The sequence below is a fragment of the Dicentrarchus labrax genome, unplaced genomic scaffold, assembly GCF_905237075.1.
Source record: "Dicentrarchus labrax unplaced genomic scaffold, dlabrax2021, whole genome shotgun sequence".
NCBI lineage: Eukaryota > Metazoa > Chordata > Actinopteri > Moronidae > Dicentrarchus > Dicentrarchus labrax.
In genome coordinates, this window is record NW_026136722.1 from 15353758 (window position 1) to 15372432 (window position 18675).

General features: G+C 42.0%; 1 protein-coding gene across 3 annotated transcripts in view; it reads left to right on the forward strand.

Moving 5' to 3' along the window:
• The window catches only part of spop (speckle type BTB/POZ protein), an 81574-nt gene that overhangs the window by 1446 nt on the left and 61453 nt on the right, over window positions 1–18675 (forward strand). For all 3 annotated transcript variants that reach the window (XM_051388350.1, XM_051388348.1, XM_051388349.1), the window contains exon 2: window positions 15083–15218. The gene's annotated coding sequence lies outside the window, so the exon portion shown is untranslated. The remainder of the gene's footprint in view (window positions 1–15082; window positions 15219–18675) is intronic.

Genomic DNA, 18675 nt, shown 5'->3' on the forward strand with positions numbered 1-18675 from the left:
TCTTTTCACTTCACTGTTCCTCTCAAACTTATGAACCATAAGTTCATGACTTGTATTGGTGTGAAAGTTTTATTGAGCTGCAAAATAAAATACCTTTCTCAGGCCTCTCAGCTGTTTCCAGGATTTTAATTCACAGTACAAACAGTTTTGTGCTACAACTCAAGTCCAGTGTGTAACATTGTAGTTATCTCATCCGGGCTTTGTTGAGTGAAGGGTCTCAGTTGGTCTTTTAAGTCATCGCTGCCTACAGTCCAACACAGTGAACCTGCATCTGATGTAACAGCCTAACATAAATAGTAAAGCAATAATGACCAAAGCGGTCAAAGACTGTGATTGCTGTAATATTGGACAACATGTGTGATGATAACTGTAGTAATTCCTTTTCTATTTCTAAGCACCAGATGCATAGAGGCAACACTTTTCCTTTTGGCTGACCTTACAAATCTTTAAGTCCAATTTTGGGTTCAGATGTGTTGCCAGAAGAGAATCAACAAAAAACAAAAAAACTACAGCACAGAAAAAAACAATATAAGCCTCATTCACAGCAGGCATTTTGACACGACACAGAGGGAAAACCACAGGTATAATTGATAATATTGATAAAGACTGCTCTCCATTTTGCTTTACTAGTTTCAGGGCCCTTCCATTGTGTGTATGCTGGCTCACTGACAACGGCTGATAGACTTAAAAGAAGCAAAGCCAGTATTAAAGGTATTAATTACACCTGTGCTTTTCCTGCTGTGACAAGTCTTTTGTGAAAAAGACCCATGAAGAACAAACAACATTTGCTACAGTAATATAACTATATACAATATTTAGTATTCACAGTATATCATTATAACACTACTGACTATTAAATACGTGTCTTTTGGTGTATGTATATTTTTCTTTTCAAAGGAGCTGATTGTCATTTCATTGTGTGTGCATCCAGCCTCTCTTCTTTTAGCAGACTGAGCTACAGTCCAGTATTTTTTATCTGTGAAAGGAAATGATTTTCAAAGGCCATCTTAGGGCCATAAAAAAACTAATTCAGCTGCAGCTTGTCAAGCATTGCATTTTAATAATTGTTAGTAGAATTTATTATTCCATTTAGTTTTACTCTTGGGGTATTTGGTTTTTAAAACGATTTATTCTGAGGGGTACACTATGTACTCCTTATGAAAATATCAAGCGGACATCTGGTAGCTGAAAGTTGGTGGCAAAACTGCATTACATTCGGAAGCTGAAGATTGGTTGAATTAATAAACACAAAATTATGTTTTTTTGGAAGGAAAACCTATTTGGGTGGTTCACCCAAATTCTATATAAGAGGAACACAGATACGCATTCTGTTAACAAGATCAGTTTGGAGGGGACAGGCCAGATGCTCAGTTTCATATTGCTGAGCTGTACACATCAAAAACAGTTATTAGACAGGTGGCCTTTCCTTAGACTTCCACCTGGCAGCTGGCGGATAGACACACTTTTTCTTTTGTTTATAGGAGTGTGTGTGGAGCGGAATGAGACCACTTGTCTTGATTTAGAAGTGCTTTTCTCGCCTGGCTGCTTGTATTCTTCTTAAACACTAGTCAAATTTAAACTCTCACGCTGATGTGTGTCGAGCTCTCCCTCTAGTCGACTGTGTCCATTCAGCTCGGTGCTGTATATTAAACTATTCAACCACTCTGTCAGATGTTCTTTACACACAAGTGCCCAGCTGCCCAGAGCCCCCCTCTTCATACACTACAAGATGCAGCCATTTGGTTTATTTACGGGAGGTGCTTCTGTAGCTGCTGGGAATAGGCCAAGAGCCAATCGAAACACACGGTGGAGATCGAGCTAATAGAATCTGACAGGAATGGAGTCATAGAGGCCGCTCAGGCATCGTAAAGCTGTCGCCGTTTAAGCCCCTAAATTTGTCGCTATTACCTGCTTCTCCCTTTACACGGCCAAAGAGTTGTGGGGAAAAGTGCAGCCAGGCTCCTAAGTTGGAGCAGGTGTTGTTGCTCATCTTTTCCTATTTCAGTAACATTAAATAAGTGCGGTTATGTTGGTGCGTACATACTCGAACACATGCTTGTGTATTTTCAGCATCTAACGCAGAAGGCATCGAAAGAGGACAGAATGTAAGGATCGATAAGAGACGGTAGTATCATGTTAACAGTGAGGATTGCTTTAGAGTGACAAACAAAATGTTTCTGCACTGCACCACTTCTCAGGTTGACTCTGCTGCACTCAGCTAGCCATACTGTATTTATTTACACATATTGTTATTTGGCTGTGTGCTTTTGGGGAATTGCTTTGTTGATGTCGCTGCAGGGAGAAGTCTTTTCTAGGTTGTCACAGTGTAAAATGCTAAAGCAGTTAGTGCTTCAGATACTAGTTTGTGAGGAGAGAGTCACTGGAAGTGGCTCAGTCATTCCGAAAACCATTGTAGTTAATAAAGTGAGTTTTTCCTCACTAATGAGCTTGATTAAGAGAATATATGTAAATTTCTGTAAAACTGGGCTCATCACTACGGCCAGTCTGTCTCCTGAGCTGTGTTGGTGGATCAGTTCCAAAAAGTGTCGGCCAATGGCATCGCAGCCTTCGGCTTTGGTGTGTCTGTTTCTGGCTTTCCGAGGGACTTTTACAAGTTCACAAATTGGACCTGATAGAAAAAAATTGATGTACAATTTTGGTTTTTAAGCTGATTTCCACTTTAAGGGTCAAATATCGAATTACATATATCATACTTGAACTAGTCATTCGACTGATACCCCACTGTGCTTATTTAATTGGTTTGAAAACATGAGTAGTTAAGCTCTTGACGTAAGCACTGAGTGTGTGATGTAAAATGTGAGTTTTAAATGTAACTAATGTTGGTTGAATGCATTCTGAGTACAGAAAATAGGGGAGAAAAGTTATCTGCATTTTGTGTGGTGAGAATGTTGCAGAGCACCGATTTTCTATCCTCTAATGCTTCTTCCAAGATTCTGCCTGTGTGCCAGCCTACTAAGACATAATTGATATAGGCAGAGACCCACTCAAAAATGTCTCTGATTGGGCCTTTTATAGATGCAGCATGAGAAGAAGCTCATTTCTCACATTGCCGATCGCTTGTGAGGGAAGGCAACAAGTATTGAATTAGTTTGCATGAGAGGAGGGAAATTGAAATATGGATTGGGGTCGCAAATGCCTGCCAGTGCTATTGGCTGTTTCGGATATGGAGGATGAAATGTATTTTCTGTGTGTATGTGTGTGTCAGTGTGTGACTGATGCAGACAGTCCCGGCATTGAATGGTTTTCCACCTTTCCTATTTTCCAATAACAACTTGGGAGCAGGAGTGACACAGATGAAGTGAATGTTTTAAGAGGAAAAGTAATCTTAAAGACAAGCCAAGCCATTGCTCACTCTAATACACACCCTCATCCTCTGCTTCCCTAACATCACTGCTTTTCTCATGGAGACAGACACGAGTCAGCTCTACCGCCATCTGCCATTTAGATGTATTTAAATCATGCATGCATGCTGAATTTGGACCTGCGATTTGAACTGGTCAGGTCCCCGGTCTATGCCAGGCTGCTCAGCACAACTTGTGGCCCAGGGAAGCCATCTGAATGTGAATTAATGAACAGTTGGTTCAAAGTGTCACTGCCCAAAAGTCAGATCCAATTTTGTTGATAATATCTGGCATTTAGGCCTGGAAAAAGATGACCCATCCTAATGGTTTGATTACCAGGTCCACCTCTGCCATGGCTGAAATCTTGTCTGATTTGGCATTTGAGAAGCATAAAGTTTTTTGGTAAATTGTTGAAGGCAGTGGTAATGATGTATTATACCCAAAAGTGAAGAGAGGCGCAGTCCAACAAAGTTGAGGGGCGTTTGTGAAATAAAGCCATGAAACCAGAAACTGGAGTTTTGATGTTAAATGACATCGGTAACCATAACAATAACATCAATAACAACATATAAGATTTGGATCCAACATAACTCAGTTACTCAAATCTGTGTATAGTTGTATGCCAATGTATATTTACAATATTACACACTTCAAGGCATTCTGTATTATGATTATTTAATATTGTGGCTTCCCGAGTGAGTTATTAATGTACCGTTTTTGAAATAATGGAGCTGAAGCAATTAGTTGATTAATTGACTAGTCTTCAAAAAATGAAGCAGCGACGATTACGATAATTTGAGTAATTGGTAGATTAATGAAGATAATTGTTAGTTGCATCTCTAGATAATAACAAACTTTAAACCATACGTGTTGCACTTTTCGCACAGGAAATGCAAATCTTAACTGCTTTCTGATTAATTACTGAAAACAAGTAAAAAGAAGGAGCCAACAATTTAAAGAACAGAAATGTTAATGTGTTGAAAAATGTTAAGTAGCTGCAGTCTTTACTCCTTTTTGACAAATTTGAGGAACTACACTAAAAGGCGTAGCTGTAGTTGCCCTCATGAATTATGTTACTATGAACATATGAAACTACTCTTGTAGAAGGACCTTGTCCCAAACCAATTGAAGTAAAGCCATTAGAAGTCACTTATGAGGGATTTTAATCACAGGTAAGGACCACTCCAACAGAAACCACTCCTGTTTCCTTTCAACTGAGAGTGGGACAGGAGTTGGGTGTCAATGCTAGGGGTACTGGGAAAAAGAGAGGAGGTAGAGGGAGAGTAAGAAAGATCTGTGAAATCGTGAAATCTGTGAAATCGATGTTCATACCGTTCTGAAATTGAAGGGTTTTTTTTTTTTTTTGGTCAGAAACTGTGTGTAGAAGGTGGAATATGAAGGAGACCCCTGATGTAAGCAGCGGTATTGATTTCCAGAGATGTGGTCCAATTATGGTATCGCAGGTTTTTGTCAGTGCCCTTTTAAAGGACCAGAGTGACTCTGGCGGAGCCGAATTTTGGGCATTGCCAGAGCCTCATCTCTTCCTCCCTGAGTGGCCCGCCGTTTCTGTCACCAAAGCCACAGAGAAAAAGTCAAGGAAATGGAGTCTGCTGTTTCTACAGTTTCCAGATTCTCTCTAAGGACACAGCTGCAGGATGGGAGATTTCCCCTGTTGGCAGTTCCTGTTAAGAGATTCACTGGCATTACAACATAAAGAGAAAATAATCCTCTCTCTGTGTGTGGTAGTATCTGTCCGCATGTGTGTCTGTTGGCAAGTGGCTCAGAGAGAAAGAGTCTGACTGAGTGGACTGACAGAATCAGTGTCTGAGTACAACACAGCCTGGCTTTGTACGTCTGTATGTGCGGCTGTGTTTTGTTACCGAACAAGGATGAGGGTTGCATGAATGTCCGTATGCCTGTAGCTTACACTGAGGTTTATTCACACACATCTCCTACAGTTAAGCACTTATTGTGCACAACCAGACATTAGCAGAGAAATTGCAACTGCTTTAAAGCTTTTATTGCTGGAGGTTTTGCAGGGTAAAATGGTCTGTAATTCCCATCCTGCACTCCCGCTGTGCTGTCCCTGCTGCTGACGCTGCTTTCATACTGCCCTAGTCTGGCTTCATAAGGAATAGCGACAGGAGGGTATCAGCTCCCGGAACAATATAGGACATTTTTTCCCCCCTCTTCCACTCTTGAGATTCAAAAAAAAAGTTTGCTGGCAATGAAAAGAAGTCTTTGCCTCTTACTCGGTTTCTCTTCCCCTTTGCTTCTTCTACAGTCACCATGTGTCCCATCTCTTCTTCCCCTTTCCTCTCCCTCCCTCAACTCTCGTTCTCTCTCCAAGTAACGGGAGTCTCATGCAATATGCTGTGTTTCCCCACTTGAGTGTTAATGAGGCATATGAATATTCATGAAGGAGTCTGACATCGCTGTGTGGCGATTGTGCAGAGGAAGTTTGTGTGCACTGTGGTGGCCACATTTCTGAGGGATCTGTTGTGCAGCGAGCAGACATCAGGGGACTCTGGGCTCCTCTGCTAATGATGCAAATGTGTGTCCCTGAGTTTTGTTTTGGTCGGTGATTGTGGGTGACCCCTTCCCAAGGCCTTTCCTCTCTCCCTGGTGGGTGCTGGCGGAGCTTAAGTTTCGCCTCCAGCTGCCGGTGGAGGACAGCCAGGGAACGAGTCTGAGCTACCTCTCAGTCTGCTGCCTACACTCCTCCTCCTCCTCCTCTTCCTCCCTGTGCTTCTGGCTTGTGACAAACAGATGCCATGGGCCGCCTCTCTGGGGATCATATCCTTCCTTTTATTATACCTCTCTTCATCTTGTCATTTTCTGTGTCTCCTGCATTTCCTTTCTTGGAACATATTGTGCTGTGATGTCTGCAGCCGCCAGCTCTACGTTTTGAAGGACATATGAGAAAGCATGCGGCCCAGTTTAGCAGCAAAAGGCTGCATGATGTGTCCTCGTCTCACGCCCTACCATTTCCTCCTGTGCAAACCCAGCCCCCCCCAAACACACACACACACCCACACCCACACACGCGCACACACACACACACACACCACACACACACACACACACACACACACACACACACACACACACACTTTCGTTGTCAGCTTTGTTCTGCTCTTTAGATTCTCTTTCCACAGTCCCAATAGTAATCTCTCACATTCTCTCTCCTCTCTTTCCACTTTGCTCGGCAGCCTCTCATTTGCATTTTCTCACTTACTCATCATCCCGGTCTTCCTCTTCTCTCCCCATTGTCTTCAGCCTGCGGCTTTCTCTGCTCCCCTTTTCCCCCTCTTATTTGCCATTACTCCCTTTTTTTCCCTCTCAGCCTCCTTCTTTCCTCCCTTGCTCCTCTGCGAGATATCCGACCCCTGCAGTGTAACTCTGAAGGAGCTCCTATGGTTCTGCTAAACATCTGTAAAGTCTTTGATCTCCCACCAGCCATTTTCGATATGAGGTGATGTGTGTTTATGTCTGCGACACAAGGTGGAAATGTGTGTTTGTCTATCTGTCTCATGCTGTTTGTGCCCAGCAACCTTTAATTTGGGAAAGGTGAGTTTGTTGGTGCTGTAGAGGAGGACAGATAGTCTAACTGGCTCCTTTTATGTCTACTATTCGGTGACATAATAGAGGCCTTCCTGCTCCTAGGTGCTCTTGGCCTCCCTGTGTTCATGAAAACGGTCACACTGCCACTTAATATTGTCAGTTCCAGTCTAGCAGGCGTCCATGCTGATTCTCATGAACACACACATTCTTCCTGCAGTTGGCGAAAGGGTGGAGGCTGGCCAATTTATCAGCACTCTGACTGTAAAGCTACAGGGAGCCCTCCGTCTTCATCAGTTCACTCAGCAGATAGGCACACCCCAGTCACCGCTACTAGACTTACCTCATGTGTCTCCATTACACGTTAATAACAAAGCTGTGAGGCTGACCAGACTTGGCGCTCCATGTTATGCCATGTTAAGAATCAGGTGTGCTCAAATCACAGGTGGAACAGGTTAAAAGTTTATTTATCACATCTAAAAACTGAGAAGGCCTCCAAATTTATTTTAGGTAGCCCTTAGAGTGTTTCCCACAGGTTGGCAGTTTACCAATAAACCGTTGGCAGATTATTATAGTCATTTTATAATAAGCTAATGAGAATAAACATTAGTTAAGTGCAACTGCAATATTAGCTGACTGCTTTGCTCCATTTAGGTTATTGCAAGTGAGAAGCAAATAGATTAAATTGTGAATATTTTGTACAAGCGGCATTTACTTTTAGTTTGCTGCCTTCTCACTGCACTCAATAGCCCAACATAGACCAATATGTTTATGTTTATGCACACGTGTGTATACATATATATATATATATATATTGAAAATCACTTCCAGGGCAACATAGGCTCTAAAGTCAAGACTGACTCTGCTCTGCACTTTTACTGTTATTACAGTGACTTAATAATTAAACTAGTATTACTATTAATATAGTTGCTGACTCATTTTCAGTCATCAGTTCAGCTTTTTTTTCAATGTTCAACAGCTGCTGATCAGCAGTTATAATACGTGTATATTAGCTTCCACTGTATTAATATATTAAAAAAAATTTAATTCTACCGTATTAGTGTTAGTGTTAGTGTTATTGGAAATAATATCTTGTGAAAATAAAGTGTTTGTTTGACCAAAAAACCCCTCTCTGTGATATCGTGTATTGTGAAACTGTGTTTTTTTTTTTTTTTTTTACTGTTTTAACCCTATCAGCAGCATCAAACATCAAGTCGGAGCCCCCTCAGAACCCCATTTGAATAAAATCACATGGAAGTAAAATCGACTCTGCCCATATTTATTAGGGTTACTGGACTGGACAAAGTTATTGCCTACGTTAAGCTCCATACGTTGGAATGCTGTATAACCCTTGGGTGTTAGTTACTGATACCCTGTTGATATCTCAGGGCCGTCCTGCAACAGCGAAGGTTGCTTGTCTTTTTTCCACCCTCCTCCGTCTCTCCGTCGTCCTTGGCCTGTGTGGCCCCTCGCTTTTCTTGGCCCGCTGCTGATCAAAGCCTCTTTGAGGGTGCTGAGCGGTTTCCAGGGCTGCTAGTGATTTGATGATATGTGTCTTCAGAATCTTCACTTCTTGTGTGATTAGACGGCGTGTGACAGGAAGCGTCGGCCCCATCAGCTCACATTAAGCCCCGGCGCTGTGCTGCCACCACTGCTGCCTTTTTTATCCTTTAATGTTACACCTTCCTCACCAGCTGAATCAATTATCAGTGATTATGTTAGTGTCAAAGTCTTTAGCGCCAGGCTGAGCCCCACTGCTGCCTCCTCCTCCTCTTCGTCGCTGTGTGGCCCAGAGGCCCAAAAGAAGCCACACTAAGCTGATCCCCAGCCAGAGCACTGCTGCTGCTGAGGGACAGCTTTACAGACAGCTCTAAGTTTAACCTTCCTCCTCAACAGTGCTGTGACAACGCAAGGAGAGTTTATTATGCCTGACAAAACTCCCCCATGTAAGTTCTCCTCATCCAGAAAGCTGCGTAGTGATTAGCCCTATCATGTTCAATTGTGGATGTAGCTGTCAGAGCAGGCTTGGTGGTTTTATTGTGTCCTTGGATTGAACATGGTTGCTTGAGAAGACCATGTTGTATAAGTAATAAGAGATCACAGAGCCATTGCTGCACCGCACTTTTGTTAGCTGCTAAAAGGAGAATTTTCTATGCAGAATCTCTCCTCCACACTTTCCCATGTATCCCGTCCCTATTCTCAGACCTACACGTTTGGCCTTGGATTTACTGCTGTTTGGATGCACTGCGTGTATTATTGCCACTGCAACACACAGGGCAGTGAGGCGACTCATTAAAAACCCCTCTCGGCTGCAAGGTCACGGCTCTGGCTTTTCCACCTTTGTGAGTGTCAAGGCTCCGTCACAAACACGTTGACACACGTTGACACACTTTCTTAAGTCTTTAAACATCACACAGCTGCACATTTAGGTTATAACACCTTCTACGACAAACACACTAAAAACTGTTTGCTTGGGGTGTCAAGTACATGAGAAAAACATCAGCTACTCCATCATGTTCCCCACCTCCTTTCTATTTATTCACATACATGCCTGTGAAACCCTCAGCATGGTTGGATCTGGTTCCACAAAAAACACAGATTTGCTTAACTCTAACAAGTCTCTCAATAAACTCTTTTTCCCTTTTCACCCTCGCTAAGCGTCTCATTTTAACACTTACCTAAATGTTGGTTGAATATATAGGCTGGTACATCGAAATAATGGGGTTATAAGCTTAAATTATAGATATGATATGAAAGAAAGTTTTGCTGGGAGAATATACAACTCCTGAAACTGACGTAGAGAGAAGATTTATCACTCTTTTGCTTTTTGGAGTTTCTTTCCTCACAAATGATCTTTGGTCGGGTACAGACACTGGCTTGCAGAGAGCGCTTTAACCAGACAACAGAGGAGTTTAACTTTGGCGTGTCATTGAGTTACACTCAGAATTAACTAGCCACAGCTGCTGCTGGGGATGTGTGTTATTTTAACCAGCAGAAGTGACAGCGTTGGCTAAATATGAGGCTTTACTACCTGAACGTTACATAGAAAAGCTCTTCCCCAGCATGAAAGAGAGAGAGGAGAGATGACAGATTTGCTATTGTTGGAGTTTAGCAAATCTGTTTATTTTGTCAACCTCTGTGTCAGAATTCATTCACTTGCCCAAATTAATTTTCACATTTGCACACTTCAATTTTGACTGGCGTATGTGACCAAAATGCTCATGCTTCACACCGCTGTAAAGGACACTATTGGTCTTGTTAAACTCGACCAGTAGAGAGCAACAGTACCGAGTGCTGACTCTCCTCTGGAGAATGGATCTATCTATTTTCCCATGAATCTTCTTGCTTAACGGATATCATGTCAACATCTCAAGCCTATAAAAATAATAGTTATGAGTCAGGACCAGCATTTTGAACAAGTATCCTGTGAAAAACTAAAGTGTGCAAAGTCTCCAAGCCCAAGCTGAAATGACTTAAAGTGTTTGTCTCAAGGTTTTTCAGACTTTACAAAGCTGACTCAAAATATTTCATACAAGTTTTAATTAGGCTGAGTAGGACTAAGTGAATACTGAACACTGATTGTATTAAGTATCAGAAAAGGTACGTAAACAGGGCTGTGCCTGTTATTCCATTGTGTCTGGTACATTTAATCAACAGGTTGGAGCTGCAGGTTGTGAACATTAATTAAGCTATGATTAAAAGTGCTTCTGCCTTCTCAGCCAACAAAAGTTAAATACAAATATTTTAATTTTATTTCTTGAATTGTAGAAATTCAAATGTATTTATTTTAAATATCTTTTGGGGCTGCTATTGCCTTGGTACATGGGGTGCCAGCTCTAGCAGGTGAGCTATCTGGGCGCTCTGGAGATTCGAACTATTTTTATTCAGGAAGCAGATTTGCTGCTCAATTCAGATTTGATAAAATGCCGTAGAACCTCAGCTCTAACAGTTAGTCAATAAATTGATTAGTCCATGGAAGTAAAATTAAGTAGCAACATTTTGATAATTGTTAACAAGCACAAACCTTTGCAATTTCACCTTGGACCTGGAGCTGGAGCTGGCAGATTGACAGATTAATATATTAATTGAAAAATAATCATTTATTTCACAATGAAACATTTATAATAATGACCATCGAATTCCAGTCCTTCATCAAAGCCAGCTTTTTACAGGAGATGAAAGCTGCAGAGTAGCTCATGCCTTTCCATTAGCGGAGCTCTCTGTGGAAATAAATCAAGGGTCAGGTTTGGAGTTGCCAGTTAGGATTAGAGTTTCTACGTTTTTATTCAGCTGCTGTGCTTCTTTACTTGACAAGCCTCCGCTGTTGACAGGGGTTTGAGGCTTTTAAGATCTAATGCGTCCACCTGCTATCTAAGATTGTTTTTTTGACTCACTCTCGACCCTCCCTGCCTCTCTGTCTGCCCATTCTCTCCTTCTATACGTTATCCAGTGTTGAGTGGGGGTAAGGAGAGATAGTAATCCGCTGTAGCCTTGGCAGTCTCTCGCACTCTGGTCTCATTGAAGAAGATTGATGGCCCTCTTTCTGGAATGGCTGTTGTTTTGGATGGAGCGAGAAAAAGATGGAGGCAGAGAAGTGGATTTAGAATGAAAAACTGAGTGAGGGCAGGCGGAGGGAAGGCAGGCGGTAGTGGGGGGGAAGAAAAATGGAGGTAGGGTGAATGATAGTTGTAAAAAGATGGAGATATGGAAGAGGAAATGCCACTGTGGAGGAGCTTGAGAGCTCATTAAATTGAGTTTGTATTTTATTGAGTGAGAGCACGCATCCACCTGTGATTGGTTTCAGATTCACACATCATTCTTTTTTTTCTTGATGCACACATGGGTTATGGAATCGGCTGTGCTTAGTTTGCATGTCAGCAGGATTATATTTAAATGTCAGCTTTTCTCTCAGAATGCAAAGGAGGCAGGAACATTGTTTGATGGAACGCTTTTGTACATTTGTGTGTCTCCTGTTTTTGTTGCATTAGAATGCTGTAGCCTTTAAGCCTGTAAGGTATCTGGTATTCACTATTAGTAGTCAGTGTTGCATTGCCAGGGGGAATTAGAAGCCCTTCATGATGGGTCTATTGCTCAGTGGCGGCGTGTGGGCGGCACTGGGTTGATTGGCTGTGATGACAGTTATGCTCTTAATTGTGTCAGTTATTCTTCCTCTGCGGCTCTTTTTGAATGTAGTGAAGCGCTTGATGTAACCCCCCTGGCGTTTTGTTCCTTTCTACATATTGGTCTTTTTAAGTCTGTGCAGGTTTTAGGAGCGCTGAGATGGAGAGGAGCATGGCTTTATTCTTCCTCCTTAATTCTCCCCTCTTTTGAGAGATGAATTGAGTCTGACATTTTTTTATTCTTTGGGCTACCCCCATCTCTTCGTGTCCCTCTCTGCCCTCTGCTTAATTTGTCTTCTACTCCTTTCGTGTGTCTCCATTTTTTGTTTCCTGACTATTGTTTGAGCTCCTGTTCCCCTCCTTTCTTCCTCTGTCTTTCTTGCTCTATTTCATCAGCCTGTTGTACATCGACCTATCTTTCATCCTGCCCATCTCCCCTCTGTGTCTTGTCTGCTCTTCATTTTTCTGCTTTCTATTTTCCCTGCTCTTGTATTTTTGTTTCCCACCTCCCTGTCTGGCAGCTCCATCCTCCTTTTCTTTTTTTCTTCTTCAGACAAACCATGGTGTCTCATGATACTTCTAAGGTCAACCAGTCAGGCCTTGGTGGCAGGACTGGTTGGATTGTCTTTTGTCATCCGTCGTTGTCTTAACTGACCACTTGAGACTGCCAGAGTCAGAGAAGGGCAAACGACACAGGACAGAGAAGACAGGAAGGGCATCAAGGCCGAGTCCCATCCTGCTTATCCAAAGCGTTGATGGGGTTGTTACAAGCTCCAGGTCATACCTCATTTCCTGTGGTCACAACCCAGTATCACACGTCTGACCTGTGTGAATATTGGACACAGAATAGACTACAGAAATGATGACCATTTTCAGTTCAGTGGAACTCTGAGGAAGGAAGGAAGGAGACAGTGTTAAAGTTGAGGGTATTGTCATTGCTGTGCTGAATTTGCTGAGAGGGAGGGAGCTAGCAAAGCTGTGAACACCACACTGACTTATTATCATCTTTTAAAGGTCCAGTGTGTGAGATTTAGTGGCACCTAGTGGTGTAGTTGCAGATCGCAACTCCCTCACTTCTCCCTCCCTTTCCAAACTCGAAGGAGAAACTATGGTGACCCCTATCTAGTGCCAGTGTTTAGGTTGTCCCTTCTGGGCTACTATAGAACATGGTGGTCATTTTCAATGAGCTAACTTTGTCTGTCCGCTCACTACCTCCTGTAGCCAAAAACAATTAGAGCGCTGAGAGTGACCCAAAGCAGCCGGCCTTAATTCATTCCATAGTCTATAAAATGTGAAAGAAATAGTAAAAAAAGTGACCATCATAAGTCTTTTTGAAGGTCCTCAGACTAACTGACTATCAGTTCGATACCCCAAAATATTAAATTAACAATATTATAAAAAAGAAAGGTTTGGAAACAGTTTTGGAAATGTCTCATTCTGAAGTAATGAAAACACTTATTTTCAGGTGAACACTAATTAAAATATATGTATGAATATTTAATTTCCGCCAATAGTTCCTCCTTAATGTTACACACTGGACCTTTTAATAGAGTTTTAAATAGGGCCTATTGATCCTGGTTGTGTCTGTTTTGTTGTCAAGTTTGGAGCTTACTTCTGCTTTGTTGAGACAGTGAGAACGATCACATATTCATTTCAGGTGAGCTATTGATCAGAAGGTGCCGGGCCCATACACACATCGCAGAGCCGGGCTCCCTTTTTGACATTTCTGCGTTCAGCGTCTATATTTTGCATCTGATTGACATTTCCTTGGTATGTATGTGTAAACATGTGGATCTTAAGATATTTCATTCATTCATGTGGATAATCTCCTCTCTCCCCAAAGTAAAAGCCCACAGGCCGTTAGGATGCTGGTCATGAATACAAAGAGCCCGAGTGCATACAGTTGCCTTTTTTGTTATTATGTTCAATATGTCTGTACCTAATGTGAGTTAGTGTTTAGTGATTTGGTTAATGTCAGAATTTATGTAACTTCTGAGGCAACTTGTGATTCACTTTTCTGTAGCTATTGCCGTAGTTTCAAGTCATTCACGCCTGTTTTAAAATGCAGCTCTGTACTTTATGAGCTGGTTATAAAAGAACATTGACTCAAATCATCAAGCTTTTCCTAGTTTAAATGACTTAAATGTCAGGGATCTTTATGGATTGGCTGTATTATGAGCCCAAAGAGTGTCATTTTGGCTGTTTAGCTTTAGACATTTTGTTACAATCCACACACCTCTCTAGAATAATGGTTGGCTAAATGCAACCAGCCGGCTCTGTGAAATCCTGTTCATCTGTGGTTGGCAGCCATGTGTATGAGTAAGCGTCCTCGGTCATGTTTATTTAGGTGGAGGTGGTATTTGAAAGGGAATTATACTTGGAGGATTTTAATGAGACTCACAGAGCATACCTCTACGCTGGAGTTGAGTGCCAATGTGCGTCTGTCCTGTCAGGTTGTTGTACTGTTCCTTGGGTCTCTGTGGGCCCTTTTTACATCACATTAACATGCAGTGTGTACATCTGAATTATATCCACAAAGATATTTATCCATATTTATGGGTCAGTGTAAATATACCCCAAGAAATATTACGGAAGCATTAAGCCTGCTTTGAATCTTATTGCTATAAGCACCATCATTTGATTTGTGGAAATGAGATTACATTCATGGCTCTGTTTACACCTGTGGCTTAGTTTGCTGTTTGGATACAGTCCAGATACAGTTTGTGTTTGGATTAGTGTTTTAATGCTGGGTGTAATTACGTAAGGAGTCCCTGTCCCACTTTGTTCCGCCTCGCAGTGTAAACCTCACCACAGTCTTCGTAAAACATGTGTCTTTGTAATATCTTGTCACACACGCAAGCACACACACTCTTTCTCAAAAAATGTTCTGCATTCAAGTCTCCTACATAACAGATGCGCACACAAACAGTCAACTTGACAAGGAGTCTCTTGCAAGAATATGATAAGGCTCCGGCTCACACCCACGCTTGCTCGCACAACTACAGTCTTGTTGATTCTTTCCGCTGTTTGCGTTTGCAGCTTGCCAAGAAGCTCAGGCTTTGGACAGACATGCAGTACTGACACACCTACAGACAGAGAGACCTGACGGACAGAGTCCAGCTGGCGAGTCATGGCAGCAGCAAGCGGAACAGATGTGCGAGGGACTTTGATCTAGGTGAGTATCAAATGGGGTGAGGATCTTGGGGAGGGAAGGGGGGTTGTTGGTCTGTACCAATATTAGGAAATGGCAAGTATAGTGTGGGAAGGAGGCGGGTTGGAATAGGCAGTTGTTAGAGACACTTTTAACCTACATTTGTTACATTTTCGCGGCAAAAATGAAAGCGTTTGTCTTTAAAAAAAATCAAGGCCTAAATTAAGTGTCTTAAATCATAACCTTATAACTAGTGAATTCATAAATATTGCAATGTCCCTGGTGCCATGTGTTCTGCACTGGTTTGTCAGCCAAGGCATACAGACCAGTATTGCAATAGAATTCTACATGGCATTAAAGTTGTCTTTGATAATGTACTTCTGCTGTTCTGCAGGTGCAGACATGTCATGGACAATAATAAGTTGCCATGTTGTAGTTCAGTAGTTTCTCTCCAGCAAACTACATTTTGTTTTGCTTTTTAAGATGCACAAAACTATTCTCAGATGGCTAGCGTTGAACCAAATAGTGGGTAAGAGGAAATTGATGGTCCAGAATGAGAAATAAGGTAGATGGTATGAATAGAAAACACAAACCTTCAAAAAGAATGAAGGTGACAGAAGATCTAGAGGCTACTAGTGGAGGAATACCAAATAGGGAAGAGAACAGAGGATGCAGCAGACACTTGATCACATAAATGGCAGCTGGGTAAGAACTTTTAGGTAGTATTCAGCCGTCATTTAAAAGTGGAAATTGCACCCAGTTCTAATAAAAGACTTAAGAGTGAGAAAAGAGGAAGGAGATCAGGTTTTAGAAGGGGAAATGAGGGCTTAGGCATGGAGGATGTGCTAACATGAGAGGCCAAAAAAAAAACCAATAAAATATATCCTTCAGGGGAAATTACGTTGGCCTGTGTGTTTCACGCCTACCCCAAAAACTTTCCATGTTAATTAGGTATTGTAAAACTAGCAAGAACAGCAAGAAAGCAAGAAAGCAAGAAAGCAAGAATGCAAGAGCAAAAGCTAGATGAAAAGATAGTGTAAAATAACACACTCTATTCTGTTAGAGGCCATAAGAATCACATTTTTGTGTGCTGAGAGGAGAAAATAGTAAATAATAGTGCATTATTGATGTGACATATTGGCCTGCTGGTGTGTACAGGTTTGTCTGCTGTTTCAGTGTTTCATAAAATGTTTAACAAAGTGAAGAAGCTCTCCTTTTGCTTTAAAAGGTAAAAGTAGAGCAAATGTGGAGATATGAGAAATTCCACGACTCAGTTCAAATCTATTCTCCATGTTCCCACATTTGGAGTGTGATTTACCTTCTTATATTCAAAGTGAAACTAACATTTCACTTGGCAGTGCCTTCTGACATCAACGTTGCTGCATATATCCATGAAAATTAAATCTGTGTGTAGGATTTGTTGAGAAATGCTGGGATATTTTAATCACCTCCATTCTATATTATCATACAGACGGAGCATCATGCAGAATCAACACGAATATGGTTTTGCAGATGTACGCCTGTGCCTGTGATATTGGATTTCCTGGCTGGGACTTAATTTCTGTTCTCTCAGGAAACTCAAAATAGTTTCAGTATTGAAAAAGATGAAAACTATTGTGTGTGTTTTGTTTTTCTGCAAGACTTGGTGTGTGTCCCCTGTGCGTATGTCTGCATACGCGAGTGAAAGACAGTCCTTGCTGACCCTGCAGTTACAGCCAATTTGCTGTGATCACAGTGACAAGTGTCTCCATATGGATACTTAGTAATTAGCTAAGAGGAGATGGAGAAAGGTTGGAGTTGTTGGGGCATTGGAGGACCTGTCAGACGGCCCCACTCATCTCACCCCCCCCAAATCTGTCAGCAGGCTTGTCTGGGGCCCATCCCCCCCAGTCCCCTCCCTCACACTTGGCTGCTCCAGTTAATTGAAGCCACTTCAGATCAGTCAGAGGAGCTGGATCTGCACGCCTGAGCAGACCACGGCGCTCACCTGACCTGTCAGTCACTACTGCCAGCTGCCTGCCACACACAACCACATCCCAACACATTGAAATCCGCAGGGCAGAGCAGATCCCAGGGGGACGCTCATAATACACCCAACCAAACCCAGCTCACTAGATCTGTCCCAGTTTGTACTCTAAGCCAGGGTGCATTTACACCAGTCAGTTTTTAAATGTGTATTTGAATCCATGTGCTTTTAGTTGCTTTCATCCAGACAGGTAAGAGCAATGGCTATGTCTCAGAGACATCTGAAAATGTGGACCTCAAGTGAACAGCAAGGCAGTTTGTTAGGAGTTAGACCTTCATCACAAGACATGACCCTGAAATGCAGTTTTATGGTTTTATGGCTATAAGGAGACTGATGTTGTCATCTCATAGCCAGTACTCACACATGCTTGAAAAGCCAAGCAAAACAAAATGAACCAAGGGCAAATTTGCACTCAAGATGCAGTGAAATGCTTTTTCAATACATTTCTAAACTCTGCAAAAAAACAGGCAAGAAGTGTTAAAGCTCAGTGCAAACAAAGAGCCAAGACTGCAAGTCCGCAAAGCAGAGCTGAAGTGACACAGACTGAAATTGGATTTGTTTTGACTAATTTGCCTCCTGCATGGCTTTTGTTGATAGATCACGGCTGAATTGAAAATTGTGTGTGGTTATCATAAAAGCAACCAGTGCATGAATGCAACGGAGCAACTACTTGTCCCCTAATTTGGACCAAAATAAGCTGACTATGGTTTGCAAAGGCCATAAAAGTGATAGCTTCATTATCCCTGCAGAGCAATTCTCTTTTCTTTGGCCAGAGCACATGGTTAGATGCACGACCAGAAAGTGCTCATACCTAAAGGACAAAGGGGTTTGTTTGTCAGTACATTCCACACATGACTGTCCCAAAGACAAATTATGCTAGGTTTTATGATTTGGCAACTCTACAGTCTTGGCCAATTTAGTCTATGAAAATGACCTGATTATGGTTAGGAAAAAATAGGACTCATGTCTAAAAGAAACCAAGCTGGTCTTTTGACGTTATTCACAATGGAAAAACTGAAACATATATAGGTTGTTGAAAGAATTGGAATAAACACGCAGTTATGTAATTTGTTTGGTGAGGACAGTCTCACAGTTATCCTTGAGCAGGCAAATGGTTCAGTGCCTTGCTCACTGACACATCAGCAGGGCGGATGTTTGCTGATAGTTTGCACCTTAACACCCCCCAGTTGAGGGATTGTCACTGCAACACCCTGTTTTCCATCAGAAATCCTACAGGAATTCTGCAGAGTTTAATACTTTCCTCTTCAATACTGTGCTCCTCTGTTGGTTCTTGCCATTAGGGATGTGTGAAGTAGAACCACAGGGAATAGATCTTTGTGAGACAACCCACTCGGGAGTGAACGTCTGAAATGAGAAGTGGAGCTTGTGTATTGTTTTAAATGCCAGGCCTCTCCTCATTCTGAGTGCCTTCTTGTGCGAGCCTTTAGTTGTAGC